At 37.3% G+C, this 6655-nt stretch overlaps 1 pseudogene; it reads left to right on the top strand.

The window, feature by feature from the left end:
• Window positions 1-5961: 5961 nt before the first annotated feature.
• On the top strand, window positions 5962-6040 carry LOC147725321 (U4 spliceosomal RNA; annotated as a pseudogene).
• The last annotated feature ends 615 nt before the right edge of the window (window positions 6041-6655 follow it).

Below are 6655 nucleotides of genomic sequence, written 5' to 3'. Positions count from 1 at the left end.
CCACAGTGCACTATTAAGAGGTCAGGGTTTGGCAGATGCAAAAAGGTTTTCACCAATGGTATCAATTGGTGACATCTCAATCCTCTCTGGCCAATCCACTTGATTTCCACATTTGATAAATCAAGGTTGTGAAAATTTCTGCTAGCTGCATACCTTTGAGCCCAGTGGATGTAGCTATGCCCAATGATCCACACAGAATACATGATGAGAGAAGGTTCTGGTGCAGTCAGATGAAGTGTGGGAATGAAATGACAGTTTGAACAGTAGGAGTTTACAAAAAAACAAATTGTGGAGTTTCTCTGCTCTTGAATCACAAGCAATGATTGGTTGATTCAGATAGTTGAAAACTGAAAGTTAGGGTGCCTGGTTGTGTTGTGTGAAAGAAGCAATTTGAATGGTTAAGAAAAAGTTACTAAAAGCAATAATGCCCTGGATAAGCTGGTGTATTGAGAGGTCAAACATCCTTGCTGACTTAATTTGCAACATTGTAGAATAAACTTTTGAACCTAAGAGTTCAGTTAGGAGGGAGTTGCTATGGTAACAGATAGAAAGGTCTGAGAGGGGGTAGGGTGTTGGTTGAAAAAAATGAGGGAAGAGTTTTGATTGGTTGAAATGAGGCATATGTGTGTAGAATTAGAGGTTTTCTCTGCCAGTCTTGGTTTCAGTGTATTGAGTGCACACCCTTTGCTCTGCTAAAGAAAAATTGGTGTGTGTGTCTGACACTGTTCTTAATCTCCCAAAGCATTTGTAAAGGTAAGTAATGATTCATTTAATTTAGATAGAGACTTATTTGCTCTATGGAGAAGATTCGGAAGCAGATAGTGAAGTTTCAGTAGAAAAATTGAATGCTTGTACATAGGACTTGTGCTGTGTTTGTAAAAAGTTATTTAAAAAACGATTTTGGGGGCAAATCAATGGTATTTACATTTGGGTATTATTTATGATTGCCTTGTGGCGCCGGTGCGTCACTTTTATCATGGGAAAAAAGTGACTTACCGGTGGTGCAAGACCTTCATAAATAAGGCCCTGAGTTTCTTTGCTGTTGGTTTGTGTCTTGCTTTTTGATAATGCTTGCTATGAACATATGTAAGTTAGGGGATTTGTATTTTGTGAAACAGTGAGGTTTCAGTAGTGAAATTGAATGCTTGTACATAGGTCCTGCGCTGTGTTTTTTAAATGCTATTCCAAAAACGATTTTGGTGGCAAATCAATGGTATTTACATTTGGGCTTTATTTATGATTGCGTTGTGGCGCTGGAGCGTCACTTTTAACATGGGAAAAAAGTGATGCACCAGTGGTGGAAGTCCTTCATAAATAAGGTCCTGAGTTTCTTTGCTGTTGGTTTGTGTCTTGCTTTTTGATAATGCTTGCTATCAAGATTTGCAAGATAGAGGATTTGTATTTTGTGAAACAGTGAGGTTTCAGTAGTGAAATTGAATGCTTGTACATAGGTCCTGCGCTGTGTTTCTAAAATGTTATTCAAAAAACCATTTTGGGGGCAAATCAATGGTATTTACATTTGGGCCTTATTTATGATTGTCTTGTGGCGCCAGTGCGTCACTTTTAACATGGGAAAAAAGTGACGCACCGGTGGCGCAAGGCCTTCATAAGTAAGGCCTTGAGTTTCTTTGCTATTGGTTTCTGTCTTGCTTTTTGATAATGCTTGCTATGTATATTTGCAAGATAGGGGATTTGTATTTTGTGAAACAGTGATGTTTCAGTAGTGAAATTGAATGTTTGTACATAGGTCTTGCGCTGTATTTTTAAAATGTTATTCAAAAAACGATTTTGGGGGAAAATCAATGGTATTTATATTTGGGTGTTATTTATGATTGCCTTTTGGCGCCGGTGCGTCACTTTTAACATGGGACAAAAGTGACGCACCGGTGGCGCAAGCCCTCCATAAATACGGCCCGGAGTTTCTTTGCTGTTGGTTTGTGTCTTGCTTTTTGATAATGCTTGCTATGTATATTTGCAAGATAGGGGATTTGTATTTTGTGAAACAGTGAGGTTTCAGTAGTGAAATTGAATGCTTGTACATAGATCCTGCGCTGGGTTTCTAAAATGTTATTCAAAAAACGATTTTGGGGGCAAATTAATGGTATGTACATTTGGGTGTTATTTATGATTGCCTTGTGGCGCTGGTGCGTCACTTTTAACATGGGACAAAAGTGATGCACCGGTGGCGCAAGGCCTCCATAACTAAGGCATTGAGTTTCTTTGCTGTTGGTTTGTGTCTTGCTTTTTGATAATGCTTGCTTTGAACATTTGTAAGATAGGGGATTTGTATTTTGTGAAACAGTGAGGTTTCAGTAGTGAAATTGAATGCTTGTACATAGGTCCTGCGCTGTGTTTCTAAAATGTTATTCAAAAAACGATTTTGGTGGCCAATTAATGGTATTCACATTTGGGCCTTATTTATGATTGCCTTGTGGCGCCGGTGCGTCACTTTTAACATGGGAAAAAAGTGACGCACTGGTGGCAGAAGGCCTTCATAAATAAAGCCCTGAGTTTCTTTGCTGTTGGTTTGTGTCTTGCTTTTTGATAATGCTTTCTATAAAAATTTGTAAGATAGGGGATTTGTATTTTGTTAAACAGTGAGGTTTCAGTAGTGAAATTGAATGCTTGTACATAGGTCCTGCGCTGTGTTTTTTAAATGTTATTCCAAAAACTATTTTGGTGGCAAATCAATGGTATTTACATTTGGGCCTTATTTATGATTGCGTTGTGGCGCTGGAACGTCACTTTTAACATAGGAAAAAAGTGATGCACCGGTGGTGGAAGGCCTTCATAAATAAGGTCCTGAGTTTCTTTGCTGTTAATTTCTGTCTTGCTTTTTGATAATGCTTGCTATGAACATTTGCAAGATAGAGGATTTGTATTTTGTGAAACAGTGAGGTTTCAGTAGTGAAATTAAATCCTTGTACATAGGCCCTGCGCTGTGTTTCTAAAATGTTATTCTAAAAACGATTTTGGGGGCAAATCAATGGTATTTACATTTGTGTGTTATTTATGATTGCCTTGTGGCGCCGGTGCGTCACTTTTAACATGGGACAAAAGTGACGTACCAGTGGCGCAAGGCCTCCATAAATAAGGCCCTGAATTTCTTTGCTGTTGGTTTGTGTACTGCTTTTTGATAATGCTTGCTATGTATATTTGCAAGATAGGGGATTTGTATTTTGTGAAACAGTGAGGTTTCAGTAGTGAAATTGAATGCTTGTACATAGGTCCTGCACTGTGTTTCTAAAATGTTATTCAAAAAACGATTTTGGGGGCAAATCAATGGTATTTACATTTGGGTGTTATTTATGATTGCCTTGTGGCGCCGGTGTGTCACTTTTAACATGGGACAAAAGTGACGTACCGATGGTGCAAACCCTCCATAAATCTGGCCCTGAGTTTCTTTGCTGTTGGTTTGTGTCTTGCTTTTTGATAATGCTTGCTATGTATATTTGCAAGATAGGGGATTTGTATTTTGTGAAACAGTGAGGTTTCAGTAGTGAAATTGAATGCTTGTACATAGGTCCTGCGCTGTGTTTCTAAAATGTTATTCAAAAAACGATTTTGGGGGCAAATCAATGGTATTTACATTTGGGTGTTATTTATGATTGCCTTGTGGCGCCGGTGCGTCACTTTTAACATGGGACAAAAGTGATGTACCGGTGGTGCAAGGCCTCCATAAATAAGGCCCTACGTTTCTTTGCTGTTGGTTTGTATCTTGCTTTTTGATAATGCTTGCTATGAACATTTGTAAGATAGTGGCTTTGTATTTTGTGAAACAGTGAGGTTTCAGTAGTGAAATTGAATGCTTGTACATAGGTTCTGCTCTGTGTTTCTAAAATGTTATTCAAAAACGATTTTGGGGGCAAATCAATGGTATTTACATTTGGGCCTTATTTATGTTTGCCTTGTGGCACCGGTGCATCACTTTTAACACGGGAAAATAGTGACGTACCGGTGGCGGAAGGCCTTCATAAATAAGGCCTTGAGTTTCTTTGCTGTTGGTTTGTGTCTTACTCCTAGTTATATAGTTGCTGTGGTATAAACGTAGATATGTTGCAAATTAGTGTTTATATCGTTTGCTTATTGTGATTGCTTTGTTGTTTGCTAATAGTGGTCTATAATGTGTTATTTTTTTCTTTACCACAGATTGAAATCAACATTTAAAAAGTTAGCAAAAATGCCATCAAGGCAAAGGAGATGAAAAAATACCATACGGAAAATTACAAAATTAGCAATGGAAGTAAAAGAATTCTCTACAACAAGTTCTTCAAAAAACACCCAAAAAGGTCCTGGTAAGACAACTAAGTCTTTTTTTCGCATCATACGTAAAACAAAAACAAATGTTAATGGTAATGTGAAGATCCAGAAGGAGAGAACAAATTTGAAAAGGAAGGAGAGGCCCTTAAAAAATGTCTCTATTGGAGCAGGAGAGAAGAATATGGATAGCAATAGAAGGTTAAATCAATTTAGGGACATTCGTAGACGAATGTTTCGCAATAGGGTAGTTTTAAATTTGCTAAAAAATGAAAAGAAAGGTAAACAGAGAGCTGCTTTTTACAAGAAAAAGAAAAGTGTAGAGAAGATTGTTGATCAGGCTTTTGAAGTTAAGAAAAAAATATTTATTTTAGTAATTAATAGAATTAGGATACTTAATAAGGCAATTGATGTTTTCAAATCGAACAGTAGATGGAAAAGAATAATTAATCGGACTAATTTTTGTGATGTATTTTCTGGAGAATGGATGCATAGTTCAAGTTCTGAGCCATTTTTTAATGAGGAGATTTACTTTCAGGAAAATGATTTGGTGCATGCAGTTGACACCAGTGGTCGAGCATATGAGGTGAAAGATGGTTGTATGATGGAAAAAGAGAAAATTGTGTCTAGAGATGCAGAAGAGGTGTTAGCTGATGAAGTTTTAGGGAGACGTACTAAGGGTCCAGTGTACACATGGAAGTGCAGTAGTATTTGTAGTGTGCGACAGGATTCAATCGATTTGCTTCGAAATTTCTTACGTACATATAGTAAGAAAAGTCTAAAACAAAAAATGAAGATCTTGCAAGACTTAGATCCTTGCAGAGTGAGAGAAATCACAGGTTTGTATGGGCATTCACTGGCTTGTCTTTGTAGAAAAGTATGCCAGAGTGTTTTTCATCATTTTAGGATGTTAGCAGTGCATCATAATAAGGTGAGGAAATTAGTGAGAAGGTTGTATTATGCAAAAAGTCCAGCACTTAAGCTTAAACAGTTAAACAGTGCTCTTTTGCATGGATCTGAAGTAGATGTGAAGACTATTTGTGAAGAAATTGAGTTTTGTTATTTTGGGAACAAAGTGGACAGTGTAGAAATGGATATAGTAATGGATGGTAATGTGGAAGACAATGAACAGATTTCAAGTACAGAAACGTTTGACGAGGAAATTACCAAGTTTAAGGTGAAATCAAGTGAAAGGCCTAATTTAACTTGTGTGTGTTGTCGACGGACTCATTATAAGATTCAGACTAGGTTAGTTGATTTATATGCAAAATGTGAATTGGAAAATAATAGTGAATGGAAGGATTTTGTAAGTTATTTGTTGGTTGAGAATTCTTTTGATTTGAGTTTTGATCAGCGTATTTGTAATTATTGTTTGAAAAAATTAAATGAAAATAGAATGCCTGCTAGAGCTGCTCATAATAATCTTCAGTTGATAGATATTCCTTCTGAATTGATGGATTTAAATACTTATGAATCAATTTTGATTCAATGTGTCCATCCTTTTCAAGCTATTGTTCGCATGGAGCCTAAGATAGGGAAATTACCTCCAACAGATTTACAAAGAGGATTAAAGGGAAGAGTTGTTTATTTGCCTCTAGATGTCAAGAAAAATATTGTTACAATTGGTGTAGAAAGAGTAGAAGAGGATCCTCTGGTTATTCTAGTTAATGGGGTTCCGACAAAGAGTAAGAAAATCTGGCAAGATTTAGTGCGCAGTGGCAGTATCGTAGCCAATGAGGTTTAACCGAGGCGCGATTATTGTTTATTGAAAACTAAAGATTTAGTGGATGTTAGGAAAGTCAAAAAGGCAACGTTGTATTTGGTCAAAAACAATGAGCACTATAAAGATGTAAGTGTTGGAGCAGAGGAAACAGCTACAGAAGAAGACAGTGATTGTTCAGTTGGCCAAATTGAAAAAGTTGATGTGTCTAGAAGTGAAGAAGCTCGTTGTTTTCCACAGTTATTTCCAACAGGTCGAGGTGGACGATATGACGATCGACCAGTTCAAATTCCTGCAGCTGAATACCGGACTTTAAGATTATATGCTGAAGATCCAAGGTTTCGTCAATGCATTCCGTATTTGTTTCATCTACTGTATGAAAGTGATTTGTCTGGGCTTTCTTATGCTGTTAATCATATATTGAAAAGTGGAGCTCATCTGCAAAATGTTTCGGCGAGGGACTTTATGGAGAAAGTCAAGCTGCAAGACAGTATTTTGGAATCTCAGCTAATCAATCTCATGGCATGTCAGCGTGGAACAAACGAGTATTGGTTCCGTCGTCATGGGGAATTGAAATGTATGCTAAGAAACTTAAGAACTCCTACATGGTTCCTCACTCTTAGCTGTGCTGAGTATGCATGGGACGACTTACTTCAATTTCTACGAGAGGCAAATGGA

The sequence above is a fragment of the Lissotriton vulgaris genome, chromosome 3_2 (assembly GCF_964263255.1).
Source record: "Lissotriton vulgaris chromosome 3_2, aLisVul1.2, whole genome shotgun sequence".
Lineage (NCBI taxonomy): Eukaryota > Metazoa > Chordata > Amphibia > Caudata > Salamandridae > Lissotriton > Lissotriton vulgaris.
This window is presented reverse-complemented; position numbering and strand designations above follow the sequence as displayed.